Source organism: Mus caroli, unplaced genomic scaffold (assembly GCF_978045245.1).
Source record: "Mus caroli unplaced genomic scaffold, Mus_caroli_1 scaffold_6, whole genome shotgun sequence".
Classification (NCBI taxonomy): domain Eukaryota; kingdom Metazoa; phylum Chordata; class Mammalia; order Rodentia; family Muridae; genus Mus; species Mus caroli.
The window spans coordinates 28,269,629-28,287,133 of NW_028227261.1; positions in this window are offsets into that span (position 1 = coordinate 28,269,629).

Genomic DNA, 17,505 nt, shown 5'->3' on the forward strand with positions numbered 1-17,505 from the left:
CTGGATTTTGTTGTTGTTGTCATCGTCGTCTTAGGAATTCAATGTTTATTTATACATTCATGGCATCCCCAGTTGCAGTCACATTGCCTGTGCTGCCGAGGTTGTCTCATGGAGAAAGAGGATAGAGCTGGATTCTGGTCTGAAGGAAAAATCAGGCCAAAAGTCTCCAGCCCCAAGAAACCATCATCAAATAAATATGAAAAGAATCTTTCTGCCTAATAGTACTCCCTAATGTGATCACGCTTTAAGATCAGTAAAGAGAGAGCCGGGCGTGGTGGCGCACGCCTTTAATCCCAGCACTCGGGAGGCAGAGGCAGGCGGATTTCTGAGTTCGAGGCCAGCCTGGTCTACAAAATGAGTTCCAGGACAGCCAGAGCTATACAGAGAAACCCTGTCTCGAAAAACCAAAAAAAAAAAAAAAAAAGATCAGTAAAGAGTTATACAAACATGCACTCGCTGGCACCACCTTCAAAGGTGGCCGCGCCCTCTCTCCTGGCTCTCTGAGAGCTCCCTTGAAAGACTTTTCAAGTTTCTCTTGCTCTGGCCTTTCCCCACTTCATTATTGCCTCTGCTCACTTGTCCTCTGCTGAAAGTTTACATCTCCTTTTTTGTTTGTTTGTTTGTCTTGTACTTCTCTTCGGTCCCAAGAGAGTCTTCTCATGGCACCGCATGTTCTACATTGAAACCAGCACCAGAAAAGATGAGATGGTCTTTTTCTTTGTTTGTTTTTTGTTGTTCTTTTTTGAGACAGGGTTTCTCTGTATAGCCCTGGCTGTCCTGGAACTCACTCGAACTCAGAAATTAGCCTGCCTCTGCCTCCCAAGTGCTGGAATTAAAGGCGTGTGCCACCACCGCCCGGCTGAGATGGTCTTCTAACTGTCGAAAAATGTTCATGTGTGGCATTTTGGGGTGTTCCCCGAAATTACCTCCACTCTTGTTTTGAAAGAAAATAAAACTTGAGACCTGTGATTCATGTAATTTATGTCAAATAGCCCAAAGAGTTGTTTGTGAGCTGAAACCTGGGGCTGAGAACATAGCAGGACCATAGCATATCCAGGACATGCCCCGGCAGGCCCGTCATTAAGACATTCCTGAGGCTGCTTGGCCATAAAAATAAAGAGAATGACATGTCTGGACTGCCCTTGTACCTCCCTATCTCCTGCTCTTCTGACCTAAGTTAAATGTACAGTCTGCTGATGTTTAAATGAACCAATCATGTGAAACCACGCCAATTCCTCTCCCAGCCCCAGACCCTTTTCTATAAAAACACCTAGCTTTCGAGCCACGTGGTCGAATCTACTGTCTCCTGCTTGAGATACGATTCTACCCAGAGCTCCGCCATTAAATTACCTCGTGTATTTACATCAAGATGGTCTGTTTGTGATTCTTGGGTGCACGCTGAATTGGGAGTTGAGTGGGGGTTTCCCCACTAGGTTCTTTTAGTTTCCCTCTCCCCCAAAGTGGGTCAGGAACCAGCCCTGAAAAGTACATCAAGGAGCGGGGACCATCGTCCTTCATTCCATAGCAGGCAGAGCGGATGCACCGTGACTACATGGTCACCCGCTTGGCTAGGAAAGTCAGCGCAAAAAATTGCAGCGACCAGGTTGGATCTTGGATCGCACCAAAAAAAGGAGTCCTGCTGACAGACTGCGGTGCACTCTATAGAATGCTTCAAATAAACCTGGGTTTCAAACAGTTTGGGACTTACAACTTCAGTTACCCAGGAAAATATCTGCGATATTTCGGCTGTCTTCCTTAGCTTATTTTCTCGTTTCCAAATGATCGAGTCTTTCACCGGCCCTGGCTGGGTGAAACCCTGGGTGGAGCCCTTGGTCCCCGGCTACAGGCTGGAGATGTGATGACTTAGGTTATTAGCTGCCTGGGACAAGAAGGTGGTCCCCAGTTCTGAGCTGCGCCCCCCTCACGCAAGCGCCAGGGTCGCTGCAGGCCGCACAAGGGCTCCCCTGAAGGCAGCTTACTGTCTTCTGCCAGCTTCCTCCTCTGCCCCTTTCTCCCTAACGAAACCCCGTAAGCACAAGGCAGGATCATGTCTTACCCACTGTGTAGTAAGCCCCCAACACTGGCCTTCCTACTGGTGTTTACTGGGCACTTCTGGGGTTTTATCTGGTTTGTATTTGGAGGCGGGAGTCAACGGGAAGACAGACCACGGGAGTCAATGCTCTCCGTCCACCATCTGGGGCTCTAGGACCACACTCAGGTCTTCAGAATTAGCATTAGGTGTCCAGACCCACTGAGCTGCCTTGCTAGCTCCAATTTTGTTGTTTGTTTTTTTTGTTTTGTTTGTTTTTTGAGATAGGGTTTCACTGAGTTTGTTATATAGATGAGGCTGGCCTCAAACTACAGTAACCTGCCTACCTCTGCCATAGCTGAGATTAAAGCCTCTTAGTTTTTGTTTTTGATGACTGAGTTCTTGGAGACCATGCTGGCCTTGAACTTGATATGTAACTAAGGATGAGCTTGAAATATACATGTATGTAGTATGTATGTATGTATGTATGTATGTATTTCTTCCTCCATTGAGGTCTGGGATTACAACAAAACCCACATTTCAATCCCCAGGACCTAAGTAGTGAGGAAGGAAAGAGCTGACCCCACAAATTGCAAATCGTCCTCTGATCTCTGTGTGTGCACTGCACACACACACACACACACACACACACACACACACAGTTTGAATATAATAATTTTTAAATGGTTTAAGTGAGGTCTGGAGAGATGGCTCAGTGATTCTGAGAGCTTGCAGTACCAGCAAAAGGACCAGAGTTTAGTTTTCAGAGACCTTGTGAAAACACACATCTGTAAAGCACCTATGTACCCAATGAGGATTTCTGAGGCTAGCTAGGAGAGAAGGGGGGAAGAGAGAGAGAGAGAGCAAGAGCACACTCCTGGTCAGCAATAGATGATGTGTCAGAGAAAACAAGCAGAAGTGATAGAGGATCCCCAATACCCTAGAGCACTGACCCAATCTCCCAACGCCCACAACACATCTATCTACATACACCACACACATCACCACGTGCATCACCATAAGTCTGCTGACAGGAAACGGCTGTACATTCTATGTTATGAAGTTTATAGTACAGTGGGAGTCGAGTAAAGCCCAGGTTACCAGCAGGTGACTGAAATCACCACCACTGAGCCAAGTCCTGCTCAGGGGAAGGTTGAAGGGAGGAGAGGGAGGGAGGTTTTCCCTCTGCCAGCCTCTCCTCCAGGACTTACAAGGCCAAGGAATCACACAGCTCGGGGGTATGCAAGAGGGAGGGACCCATAGTGAGCTGCGGTGCATGCAAGCCCTTCCCTGTGGCTATTCACATGCTCCCTTAACTCATCTCCAGTGAGCTAGCTGGCACTCTGAAAACCTTCCCCTACAACAGAGGCCCGCACTTTTTTTTTTTCCCCATAAAGGGCCAGGTAATAAATGCCCAGGGGGTTGGGTGTACCCTGTGTTGTAACCCATTCAGCCCTGACATAATTGAAGTCACCATAGGTAACATACAATAGAGCAGCTATGGTTGATGTCATAGTTCATCTTCTTTGCCAGCTTGATCTTTGGGTGTGTCTAGGAGGGTGTCGCCATCCCACAGACCAGTCCTGGCCTGAGTCAGGAAGACAAATGGCAGAGCTGAGCACTGGATTCCTCTTTCTCTGCTGCTTCAGTGCCTCCTGCTGCCCTGCCTGCCCACCAGGGTGAACTGCATCTCTTCCAACTGTGAGGCATAGTAGACCCTTCTTCCCCCAGTTAGTGTTGTTGGTCAGGCACTGGGTCAGAGAGAGAAAAAGCCACTGACAGAGCTGTGTTCCCGTAGGTTGGTTTTTCAAAGCAAAATCTGAATCCATAGATACCTTTCAGTTGCCACAGAAATATTCTTCTGTTGGTTGCTTTCAACCTACAAAAGATGTAAAAAGAGAACAATGTTAGAGAGACTGGGTTGAGCCATGGTCTGTAATTTGCCAACCCTTGGCTTACAATAACCAACACTGGCATACATTTCCTGTTGGCTCTTCTCTTCTCTTCTCTTCTCTTCTCTTCTCTTCTCTTCTCTTCTCTTCTCTTCTCTTCTCTTCTCTTCTCTTCTCTTCTTTGTTTTTAGTATTTAGTTAGTTAATTTTTGTTTCTTTGAGACAGGGTTTCTCTGTGTAGCCCTGGCTGGCCTAGAACTCTCTCTGTATGCCAGGCTGGTCTCAAACATTACCCTGCCTCTGCCTCCCAAGTGCTAGGATGAAAAGTGTGTGCCATCTCCCCAGCATTCTTTTGGGTTTTTTTTTGTTGTTTGTTTTTTCATTTTTATCATTTACTTACGTGTGTCTGTGTGTGTCTGTGTCTGTGTGTCTGTGTCTGTGTGTGTCTGTGTCTGTGTGTGTCTGTGTACCCAAGGAGGTTAGAGAGACGTCAGCTTCCTGAAGCTAGAGTATTGGGCAGTTGTAAGCTACCAGATTTGGGTGCTGGGATTCTTACTCTGTTACATGCTTGTGATTTCAGGTCGGATTCTGTGTCTCTCTTGACCCAGGCTGTGCTGCAGAAGTCACCTCCACCTGGGTCATCTCCGTATTACACCTTGTAGAATGTTTTTGTTTCCCCTAGGGCATCCCACAGTCCTCCAAACATTGGCATGAATGGAGATAAATCTGGATCAAAATCCTGGTAAAGAAGCCAAATCATAGTTCAGGGCACGTGGGATGGCGATACCAGATGGGCATAAGAACTGATTGAGTGCAGTCAGAATGGCTAAGATCAAAAATTCAGGTGACAGCAGATGCTGGCGAGGATGTGGAGAAAAAGGAACACTCCTCCATTGTTGGTGGGATTGCAAGCTTGTACAACCACTCTGGAAATCAGTCTGGCGGTTCCTCAGAAAATTGGACATAGTACTACCGCAGGATCCAGCAATACCTCTCCTGGGCATATATCCAGAAGATGTCCCAACCGGTAAAAAGGACACATGCTCCACTATGTTCATAGCAGCCCTATTTATAATAGCCAGAAGCTGGAAAGAACCCAGATGTCCCTCAACAGAGGAATGGATACAGAAATTATGGTACATTTACACAATGGAGTACTACTTAGCTATTAAAAAGAATGAATTTATGAAATTCCTAGCCAAATGGATGGACCTGGAGGGCATCATCTTGAGTGAGGTAACACAATCACAAAAGAACTCACACAATATGTATTCACTGATAAGTGGATATTAGTCCAAAACTTAGGATACCCAAGATATAAGATACAATTTGTTAAACGCATGAAACTCAAGAAGAATGAAGACCAAAGTGTGGACACTGTGCCCCTTCTTAGAATTGGGAACAAAACACCCAGGGAAGGAGTTACAGAGACAAAGTTCGTAGCTGTGATGAAAGGATGGACCATTTAGAGACTGCCATATCCAGGGATCCATCCCATAATCAGCTTCTAAACGCTGACACCATTGCATACACTAGCAAGATTTTGCTGAAAGGACCCAAATATAGCTGTCTCTTGTGAGACGATGCCGGGGCCTAGCAAACACAGGAGTGGATGTTCACAGTCAGCTATTGGATGTATCACAGGGCTCCCAATGGAGAAGCTAGAGAAAGTACCCAAGGAGCTAAAGGGATCTGCAACCCTATTGTTGGAACAACATGATGTACTAACCAGAACCCCGGAGCTCTTGTCTCTAGCTGCATATGTATCGAAAGATGGCCTAGTCGGCCATCACTGGAAAGAGAGGCCCATTGGACTTGCAAACTTTATATGCCCCAATATAGGGGAATGCCAGGGCCAAAAGAATGGGAATGGGTGGGTAGGGAAGTAGGGGGTGCTATGGGGGACTTTTGGGATAGCATTGGAAATGTAATTGAGGAAAATATGTAATAAAAATATTAAAAATTAAAAAAAAAAAGAACTGATTGAGTGGAGTGTACTCAAACTCTGGAAATCTGAGAGATCCGAGACAGCAGTCGTGGAGCTGCCCCCTCCCAGCCTGCAACACCTGCTCTAGAACACGTAACCATGACCACCAACTGAGAGGACCACATTACGCTTAGTCACCTTGCATAGCACTTGGAGTTCTCCACGCTGATGGGGTGTCTAGATAGCCTTAGCCTTCAGCCAATCCCCTCCCGAATATTCTCATGCTCTTCCCCCTAAAAGTATACAATCCCTGGCTCACATCCACCCCCAATAAAGCAATATGAGCCAGCAAGGATCATGTCAGAGAGCTGCTTCATTAACGATTGCCACAGGGAAGGCCTTTGCTTAAACAAGCTGCGACATAAGACTTCCAAAGAAGGCCTTTCTCTTCTGCCCCTCTGGGTCTTGGCACTCGCTCCCAATCGGACCAGATCCTGTTTGTCTTGGGCTCTGCTTTCCCCCTCCTGCCTGGCATACAGATGCCCTGAGGGGAGATGTGGACCTCAGACCCCTGTTCCTGATCTCCTCTCTGAGCTTGTAAATTGGCAGTATCCAGACACTGCCAGCAAAGAGAGGCAGAACCTGGGACCTGCAACGAGCCCAGGTACCACATAATAGCAGTAATTAGGTTTAGGGTAACTGTTCTGAGCTGCCAACACTGCTTAGTAGGAGGAGGACGAAGGTTGCTCCACCCACCTGTCCTTCCTGCCCCCCACATGCAGATGATCTGGAAGCGAATGAAGGGGGTGCTCCAGTGTAGAGAGGCAGATGGTTAACTAAAAGGAGGGATTCCCATGGTGAGGCTTTCATGGTGTTATGATCCGCAATGGAAGGGGACTTTCCAGAATGTACACTTTTTGGAATCACTGTAAGTAACCCCTCGCCCATGGTCCCATTAATAATCACAATAAACTCCTTTTTGAACCACATTGTACTTCAGTGGACTTGTTTCTTTAGTCTGTTGGTAGCCTATCAGAAACTGACTTGTTGACATCTGGGGGTGGGGGTGGGGGCAAATCACGTTATAGCAGAGAGGAAAGGCAAGAGGGATGATGGGACTCTCCATGGTGCATCTCTCTGTTCTTCTGCTCAGGACAAGCATGCTGTCATTGCTTATGACGTCACTGGATCCAGTATCACACACCAAGCCTGAAGAGGGGACAGGGAACATATTTCATCCACATGCAGGCCTTAAAAGATACATGGCAGGGCTGGGCAGTGGTGGGGCACACCTTTAATCCCAGCACTTGGGAGGCAGAGGCAGGCAGATTTCTGAGTTTTAGGCCAGCCTGGTCTACAGAGTGAGTTCCAGGACAGACAGGGCTACACAGAGAAACCCTGTCTCAAAAAACCAAAACCAGGGGCTGGAGAGATGGCTCAGTGGTTAAGAGCACTGGCTGCTCTTCCAGAGGTCCTGAGTTCAATTCCCAGCAACCACATGGTGGCTTATAACCATCTGTAATAGGATCTGATGCCCTCTTCTGGTGTGTCTGAAGACAGCTACAGTGTACTCATATAAATAAAATAAATGAATATTTAAAAAAAAAACCAAAACCAAAAAAACAAAAAGATACATAGCAAGCTGTGGGCATGCTGTTAATCTCAGCACTCTGGAGGCAGAGGCAAGTGGATCTCTAAGAGTTCCAGGCCAGCCTGGTTTATAGGGTGAGTCTACAATAGCCAGGGCTACACAGGGAAATCCTGTCTAGAAGAACAAAACAAACAAAACGAAAAGTCACTTGGCAAAGCTGGAGGGAAGTCCATATTCTGACACATGTCATTTCTCAACAAGCCTTAGGACAGTCGTAGTCAAGTGTGCTTTGAAGGATGATCTGTGTCCGTGGTCTGTGAGAAGTATGGAAAGGAAATGCAAACATGCTTATACAATCGCTATAAACATGCGAGGTTGACTTCACAAATGGATTCTTAATGTTCTATTTCTGGGAAGAAGAGTGTTGGGTGTGTGTGTGTGTGTGTGTGTGTGTGTGTGTGTGTGTGTGTACAAATGACCAAGCAGGCCAGAAGAAGGCGTCAGATCCCGTGGAACTGGACTAACAGGCCCCTGTGGACTGCTGGATGTGAATTCTGGGAATCTCAGTTCTCTGCAACAGCAAGAGGAGTGCAAGCACTTTCTCCAGCACTGGGTGTTGGAGTTTTGACAGGAGGGAGCCCTAAATCTGTTTTGGTGAGATGGCTACTTTCACATCAGCTGATGTGGAGTCTGCCAATTCTCAGGCACCGGAGGAGGTTACTCCATTTCCAGTCCTCTTCTGTTCCTCTCCCGAAGGTTTTGCAGATTTTACTACACACATTGTTCATTTCTCGGGTTAGTATTCCAAGGCTTGTCTTTAAATTTTATTATTCACTTATTGACTATATGGTGTGAAACAAACAAACAAACAAAAAACCCAGCAGGGGACGGAGGGTAAAGACACTTGCTGCCAAGACTGATGACCTGAGTTCGATCCGGGGGACCCACACCGTGGAAGGAGAGAACGGAATCTTGTTTCAACTTTACTCATCTATTTAATTGATTCCTTGCTGGCAGGCGAGAGTCCCCTGTTTGCTTTCCTTTGCTGTCTGTCTACTTTATTCTTAGAAGAAGCACGTGACCAGGAATGGCTTATGGAAAATTGTCTCCACATCTACATTCAGGGTGAGCCCTCCCTCAGTTAACGGTCTGGAAGGATTCTGACATACCTTTTACCCGCAAGAAGCATGCCTCAATCTCCTATTTTATTATTTATTTATTTATTTGGTTTTTCGAGACAGGGTTTCTCTGTATAGCCCTGGTTGTCCTGGAACTCACTCTGTAGACCAGGCTGGCCTCAAACTCAGAAATCCGCCTGCCTCTGCCTCCCGAGTGCTGGGATTAAAGGCATGTGCCACCATGTCCAGCTCAATCTCCTAAATTAAGTCTAAATTCTGCCATGTTGACAATGAAGATTAACCCAGGCAGCACCACAATCTTAAAGTTCTCTATTGTTGTATGACAAATCTCCACCCCTCCCATCAAAGTTGTAGGGTTTTTTTTTGTGTGGTTTTTTTTTTGTTTGTTTGTTTTTGTCAACTTGACGAAAGCTAGAGTCATCTGAGAGGGGAACCCCGAATGAGAAAATGCCCGTATCAGATTGTCCTGTTAGGCAATTCTGTGAGGCATCTTCATGATCAATGACTGATGTGGGCAGGCCCGGCTCACTGTGGGCGGTGCTATCCATAGGCAGGAAGTCCTGGGGTGTATTAGAAACAGGCAAGAGGCCAGGCAGTGGTGGCGCATGCATTTAATCCCAGCACTTGGGAGGCAGAGGCAGACGGATTTCTGACTTCGAGGCCAGCCTGGTCTACAGAGTGAGTTCCAGGACAGCCAGGGCTACATAGAGAAACCCTGTCTCGAAAAACAAACACAAAAAAAGAAACAGGCAGGAAAACCTAGCCAGTAGGCAGCGATTCTTGATGTTCTCCACTCCAGTTCAATTCAGGCCTCCAGGTTCATGCCTGGCTTCCCTTCACAATAAGCTGTAAACCACATAAACCTTCCCTGTCCTGGCAACTCACTCGCATGCTCTTGGCAGAGACCTCAGTTCATCTCCTCAGGGCTTCTTCAGGATTCTCCCAGAGTAACTTATTCAAGACGGAAAAGAACAAGCCGGAATCTGCTTTATCTTGGCAACCAAGTCTTTAAAGCCACACACCATTATTTCTACTTTAGTTTATTTTAAGAAGCAAGTCACTAGGTCTAGCCCACACCCACGTCAGCAGTCTTCAGCGGCTCGCTTCTTCCCCTTCAGGAGAGCATGCCAAACTATTTATGGGCATTAAGACGTCATCGCACCTATCTCTGCTCTCACCTTGACCTCCAGACTGGAGATGGGGATATTGGAATCAGTATTATGCTGCAGAACCATTCTTAGAAATTCTTAGAAAACAAGCCACTATATACTATTTCGCCGGGCGGTGGTGACGCACGCCTTTAATCCCAGCACTTGGGAGGCAGAGGCAGACGGATTTCTGAGTTCGAGGCCAGTCTGGTCTACAGAGTGAGTTCCAGGACAGCCAGGGCTATACAGAGAAACCCTGTCTCGAAAAAACAAAATAAACCAAAACAACAACAACAACAAAAAACCCTATTTCTTCTGTGTACTAATTAAAGATGTCCTTTTTATCCTCATGGCTTCTATGAGTGCTTTAACTTGTTTTATTTATTTTCTTTTGGTTTTTTTGTTTTTTAATGTATTCTAGCTAGGTGGTGGTGGTGCATGCCTTTAATCCCAGCAACTGTGTGCTCCAAGCTAGCCTGGTCTACAGAATGAGCTCCAGGACAGTCAGAGTGACACAGAGAAACCCTGTCTTGAAAAGAAAAACCTATGTAAATGGGTGTTTTTCCTACATGTCTTTACGCACACCTCATGTGCCTGGTGCCCAAGGAGGTCAGAGAGGAGTTGGATCCACTGGGACTGGAGTTATGGACAGGTGTGAGCTGCCATGTGGGTGCTGGGAATTGAACCTGAGTCCTCTCTGAAGAGCAGCCAGTATTTTTAACCACTGAGTCATCTCTTCAGCCTGCTAGACATGTCTTTAAAATCCTTTTGTCTACATCACTGTCTAACAACCACTCTCTCTCCTCACCTGGAATTATGTTCAAACATAGTCCCTAATTCCTATGTTCTTCCCGTTAAGACACAGCACCTTCGGGGCTGGAGAGATGGCTCAGTGGTTAAGAGCACTGACTGCTCTTCCAAATGGTCCTGAGTTCAAATCCCAGCCACCACATGGTGACTCACAAACATCTGTAATGAGCTCTGACTCTCTCTTCTGGAGTGTCTGAAGACATCTACAGTGCACTTATGGATAATAAACAAATAAATAAATCTTTAAAAAAAAAAGATATAGCACCTTCCGCCTCAATCTGCTTTGATCGAATATGGCACAGCAAAGAAAAACAACTCCTAGTTGTGTTAGTACAACTAGTACAACATGTACAACTGCTAGTGTGTACATGCTTATGCAGCTGATACCAACTTCTCAAGGACTACCCTGTCTCAAGTACAATTAATCTGGGCAATGTGCTTAGCTGAGCCCCGCCTCTCTCAGCTGAGTCCTGCCCCAAACAGTCCCATTCGCTTTAATTTTATTTTTGATTTTATTGTATTTCACTTGGTTTTGTTTTTTTTTTTAAGATTTATTTATTTATTATATGTAAGTACACTGTAGCTGTCTTCAGACACTCCAGAAGAGGGAGTCAGATCTCATTACGGATGGTTGTGAGCCACCATGTGGTTGCTGGGATTTGAACTCCGGACCTTCGGAAGAGCAGTCGGGTGCTCTTACCCACTGAGCCATCTCACCAGCCCCTGTATTTCACTTGGAGACAGGGTATCTCTACATAGCCTTGGCTGTCCTGGGATTGACCAGGGCGTCCACTAACTCTCCAAGATCCTCCCGCGTCTGCCTCCCAAGAGCTGTGATTAAAGCATGTCTGTGTGTTGTCCCAGTCTTAGTCTTAAATTTAGAAGTGAAGTAACCTCCAGATAATTTCAGTTTCCATCAACTTCCCCCAGCCAGCAAGTCTTCTCAGAGTAGGCAACCGTCATCGTGGAATGGAAGACCAGCCATCCCTGCCGATAGCCTGCTACATTCCCAACTCACAGGATCCATGCACAAAATAAACGAGATTTAACGTCATAGCATAGAATTTCAGTTGGTTTATTACAGTGAGAAGGCAGCATCCTCTTTACAAGCAAATCTCTCAAGAGTAGCTTACTCCTGAGGCCTCTATCGATGTCTCTTTGTCTTTCTCTCTCATATTGATCTGGGTACAAAGGGACCCTGGTAAGGAGTTTCTCCAGTCTGGGGTGGGACTCTCTTGTGGCCTGGAAACATGATTGGGAGCAGGGGCAAAGAAGCCACAAAAGAGACAAAACCTTAGCTGTCCAAGGACTCTAGCTTTTGACAGCTGATGGCTGGGTGACACTGGGCTGGAAAAGCAGCAGCAGGCAGCCAGGGAAGACCGCCGTAGCAACCAGAACCAAAGGTAACTTTGGACAGTCTCTGATTGGTCCCACTTCTCACTTAGCCAGCGCCAATTCATTAGGGCCTGCTTAAGACCTCAGAAATTAGCTGGGCAGTGGTGGCGCACGCCTTTAATGCCAGCACTTGGGAAGCAGAGGCAGGAGGATTTCTGAGTTCGAAGCCAGCTTGGTCTACAAAGTGAGTTCCAGGACAGCCAGGGCTACCCTGTCTCGAAAAAAACAAACAACAACAACAGCAAAAAGACCTCAGGAATTTGGACATTCCCACAGCCTCAAGACAGACCAGGAGGGCTCTATTTGGTGGCAGGGGTAGGAAGACGATTAGGAGGTGTGGTCTTCTTGGAGGAGGTGTATCACTGGGTGCTGGCTTTTAGGTTTTGTGTTTTGTTTTGTTTTTTTTTTGTTTTGTTTTGTTTTACGAGACAGGGTTTCTCTGTGCAGACCAGGCTGGCCTCAAACTCAGAAATCCACCTGCCTCTTCCTCCCAAGTGCTGGGATTACAGGCATGTGCCACCACTGCCCGGCCGGCTTTTAGGTTTTAAAAGACGGTCAACATTTTTAAACTGTCTTTGTCTCTCTGCCTCCTACTTGGAGGATCAAGATGTGAGCTCTCAACTGTTCCTGCTCCCATGACTTTGCTCCACCTTGTTTGTAGACTCTAACCCTCTGAAACTGTAAGCCAATTTAAAGCTTGCTTGCTTCCTTACTTTCTCCCTCCCTTCCCTTCCCTTCCCTTCCCTTCTTTCCTTCCTTCCTTTCCTCTCCCCTCTTCTTCCTCTTCTTCTTCTTCTTCCTCCTCCTCCTCCTTTTGTTTATTTGAGACAGAGTTTCTTTATGTAGCCCTGGTTGTCCTGGAATTCTCTCTGTAGATCAGGCTGGCCTCTGCCTCCTGAGTATTGGAGTTAAAGGCATGTGCCACCATGCCCGGCTGAAAAGCTTTCTTTTTTAAGTTGTCCAGGTCATGGTGTTTATCACAGTAGTAGAAAAGTAACTAAGACAGTCACACAGCATGGTTCTTGGAGGGCAGGGCATCCAGGGGCATCCAGGGGCATGGAAGCTCTGTGTGCCTTCCCTGTAACTTGCCTTAGCTATCTCTCTATTCTCATTCACACCCTTGAAAATCTTTATGATAAACCAGAGAACTTGGGTGTTTCCCACAGTGGCTTGTGGGGAGCTTGTTTTAGAACCAGGTCAGAAGTTCGAGTAAAATGACCTGGTGCTTGCAATTGGCATCTGGAGGAAGCAGTCTTGGACCAAATCCCTCAACCTGGAGGATCTGATATCACGTCCATGTAGATAGCATCAGAGACACCTTTACATCCAATGTTTCTGCTGCTACCTGCTTCCTTCCATAGCTGCCCAGTTCCTAGAAGTCTTCTGTGTCAATTGGTTGCTGCAGGTACAGAAATGGAGCTCTTTTCCTGTGTGCTCAGACCATCACTAACTTTCAAGCTTGATAGCGCTCTCTGAGATTAGTAATCCTCAGGAGGTTGTTAGCACTAGCAGATAGTGTCCCTGAGACCTATTGGACACTAACTCCCAGTGTCCAATTCTACCATCTCGACTTAAAGTCTACAGCTTCGGGCCTGGAGAGATGGGTCAGAGGTTAAGAGCACTGACTGCTCTTCCAGAGGACCTGAGTTCAATTCCCAGCAACCATGGTTCACAACCATCTGTAATGAGATCTGACGCCCTCTTCGGGTGTGTCTGAAGAAGTGTACTCATACACATAAAATGAATAATTCTTTTTTTTTTTTAAAGATTTATTTATTACATGTAAGTACACTGTAGCTGTCTTCAGACACACCGGAAGAGTGTCCAGATCTCGTTACGGATGGTTGTGAGCCACCATGTGGTTGCTGGGATTTGAACTCCGGACCTTCGGAAGAGCAGTCGGGTGCTCTTACCCACTGAGCCATCTCACCAGCCCAAAATGAATAATTCTTAAAAAAGAAAGTCTACAGCTTCAATGACTATATCATCCCATGTCTGCCCCTCCCCCAGTCTCTTCTCAGATTCACTTGCAATTTCATCTTCTTCTGTCTATTAGATGAAGGACTCATCATATACATGAAATAAATAAAATCTTAAAAAAAAAATAGCCGGGCAGTGATGGCGCATGCCTTTAATCCCAGCACTTGGGAGGCAGAGACAGGAAGATTTCTGAGTTCGAGGCCAGCCTGGTCTACAGAGTGAGTTCCAGGACAACAGGGCTACACAGAGAAACCCTGTCTCGAAAAACAGAAAGAAAAAAAAAGCAACTTGGAGAGGAAAGGTTTCCGTTGGCTTCCGTGTCCTGATCACCGCCCATCACTGACGGAAGCCAGGGCAGGATTTCAAACAAGGGAGTAACTTGGAAGCGGGAACATTACTTATTGCCTCGATCCCCATGGCTTGCCCAGCTTGCCTTCTTCTTCAGCCTATGCTCACCTGCTCAGGGGTGGCACTGCCCAAAGTGACCTGGGTCCCCCACATTGACCATCAATCAAGAAAATGCCCCTTGCAGATTGCGTACAGTTCAATCCGATGGAGGTATCTTCTCAACTGAACTTCCTCTTCCCATAAGAACCCGGTTTGTGCCAAGAAAACAAAAGAGCAAACCAAACCAAACCAAACTCCAGCTTGATCCCTGCAGAAAAGTCCTCGAGCACACAGGTAAGCACTGCAGACGCCGGGAAGCTAAACTCTCAGGCATCCTTCAAAGGAGCACGATGCTCAATTTGCCCTTCTCCTGGAATGCTGGGAATGGATGTAGTTTACAAGCTGTTGGTCCTGGGCTGTCTGATGACAGCCCGTATCTCCCAGAATTTATGTTTCACTTGTCCTAGCCCCTCTCCCTCTCACACCTTGAGCTGAGCATTATGTCTAGGCTGTAAAACTCATCTTTGAGAGAGATGTCATTTTTGCTTTACAACAGCCAAAGTGACTTCTCTGTTATCGCAGGGCCAGGACAAATCCTGGCTCCCAGATGGATCATGTTTGCTTCTGTCTTTCTCCCTAGACCCTTGAGGATTGTTTCTAAATCAACAAGAGCCCTTTGGGCTGGAGAGATGGCTCAGCGGTTTAGAGCCCCGACTGCTCTTCCAGAGGTCCTGAATCCAATTCCCGCAACCACATGGTGGCTCACAACCATCTGTAATGGGGTCTGATGCCCTCTTTTGGTGTGTATCTGAAGACAGCGACAGTGTGCTCACATACATTAAAAAAAAAATTAAAAAATAATCTCATGGACAAAGCCATATGTACTTTATAAAGAACTTCAGTGTCAGCACGTCTTAAGCTTTGTCGTCTTCTAGGAAATGAGTTCATGGTTATCAGAAAGCGTCTTCCAAATTTGCACTGTGCTAAAATAAACAAACCGGTGGTCAGACTCTCGAAGTCTTGGCTCAGCGCTGGTTTCCTAGATTGGGCTGAATTGAGTTTCATCCTTCCCTCCCCAGCTTGTTTCCCTGCTGGTTGTAAAGCAGAGGACCCTCTCTCCCCCCTCTCTAGATCCAAACTCTCTCCTCTCCGTTCAGATTCTCACTACCCAAACGAATGATTTCATTCAGATCTACATAACACAGCTGACAAATTGTGTTTCAAGAGCTAGGGTCTCATAGAATCCAGGCTGGCCTTGAACGGAGGCATCTCCTACAGGGCAGTAGTAGCCTCCCTCTAGGTTCTGCCTCAGTTCCAGCCTTCAGGCTCCTGCCCTGGATTTCAAAGGTGGCCTGAGATTGGTCCTTGTGAGCCAAAAGAACACTTTCCTTCCCAATTTGCTTTTTGAGACCTTCTAAGCAGTAGAGTGAAAGGCTTGTGTTACCAACAGCTATCGATGACTAATATTTATCTCAAATAACTTACTTATTAAGATTCTAACTTAAGCAGAAATGAATTTATATTAGAAGTTCACAGAATTACAGGAAGAGTTCAAATACAAGGATGGAAGGCAGCCAGGAACAATAGCCAAAGTCATACCATAATTGTCCCAGGGAGGACACCAACACTGCTCTTGGCAACCAGGGACTGCCAGCTAGCAGAAGAGCATTGGACCGAGGTGATGGTGATACCATTCCAGGCATGGTCCCATGGCACCCGGAGCTACTGCTGTAACTGTCACTGCTGCTGGGAAAGGTCCTCTGTGGTTCTTGGGTATTGGTGTTGTAACTCCCTCTTCAAAGTGATACATCGGATTGTCAAAGTGTACACAATGGCCTTTGTATCTGCAAGGAATTCTGGGAAATCGAGCCATTGGTATTTTCATATTCTATTGCAGAAGGTAGGCTCTACTTCCTACCAGTTAACCACAAGGTAAAGAATTCTCAAAATTATGGGTTTGAGAGGACATGCAAACAGAGAGGATGAAAATGTCCTTCTGTGTGATACACATACGGAAAGGATGAAGATGTCTGCCTCTAGCACAGAGATACCTCATTTTCAGCATCTCCAAGCTGGTTTTTATTGTCTTTATGACTCTCTTGATTCCACCAAACTAAAACTAAACAAACAGACAACATAAACTGGTCTCCTAAGCTCCTCCTTGTCTTTCTTTTTTTGACAGTCCCGATAGGCTGGTACTATCTATGTAGATCAAGCTGTCCTGAACCCGCAGTGATCTGGCTACCTCTGCCTCCCAGGTGCTAGGATTGAAGATGTGTGTCACTGTTGTGTGACAAAACTCTTCCTGGGGAACACAGCATACTCTTCTCTACCCAGGAAGAGAAACCCATGACAGGCTAAAGTACAGATACCACCAGAGTCCAGCTTGGTGAAACAATGAACTTCATTGGGGCTACTTACAGGAATGTGGGTGATGGGCTACTTACAGTGGCAGAAATGACTGAAAGGCACCATCCAACAGGAGTGACAGCTCACAGGAGCTGGGAAAGCAGGAGCCCACTGCAGCCTGCAGGCACCATCCAGGCCCAGCCAGCAGGAGTGACAGCCTGCAGGCTGGAGAGCGAGCGTCCTTTCCCTGGTACCTCCACTGAACTACATCTCTTCCGGACATCTCTTCTGCTCTGAGTTTTTAAAGCTGGGCTCTGCTTCTTGCAGCAGGGAGGGACTTGGTGAATCTGTCCAGTTTCAGGGAGCTCTTGAAGTTATTTTTCTGTTGCTTGACTCCCCTGAGGGATGGAATGTTTTAATCCCAGAGGGACAGTTACACAACCACCATTATGCCTGACTCTTGTTTTTGTGTTGTTTTTTTTTTCAAGAGAAGATTTCTCTGTGTAACAGCCCTGGCTGTCCTGGAACTCGCTCTGCAGATTAGGCTGTCCTGGAACTCAGAGTAAGAGGACGGAGACAGGCTGACTCCATGACAGGCTTCAAACTGGCAGTTCAGGAGACTAGGCCTAAATTTCTGTTTGCCAGGGCTGGGCAAGACTGGTCAAGTCAGTTACTAGAAAAAAAAAAAAAAAAAAAACAGGCCTGGGGCAGTCCTCCATCAGAAGCTGCCACACCACCTGACCACTGCCAGAGCAAAGAGTCAGTAACAGTTTCCAGGCTCCCTGAAACAGTTCTGAGAAGTCTCCAGAGCTCTAGCCAATCCCAAGGACACCCATACTCCTAGAGATCAAGCCAACC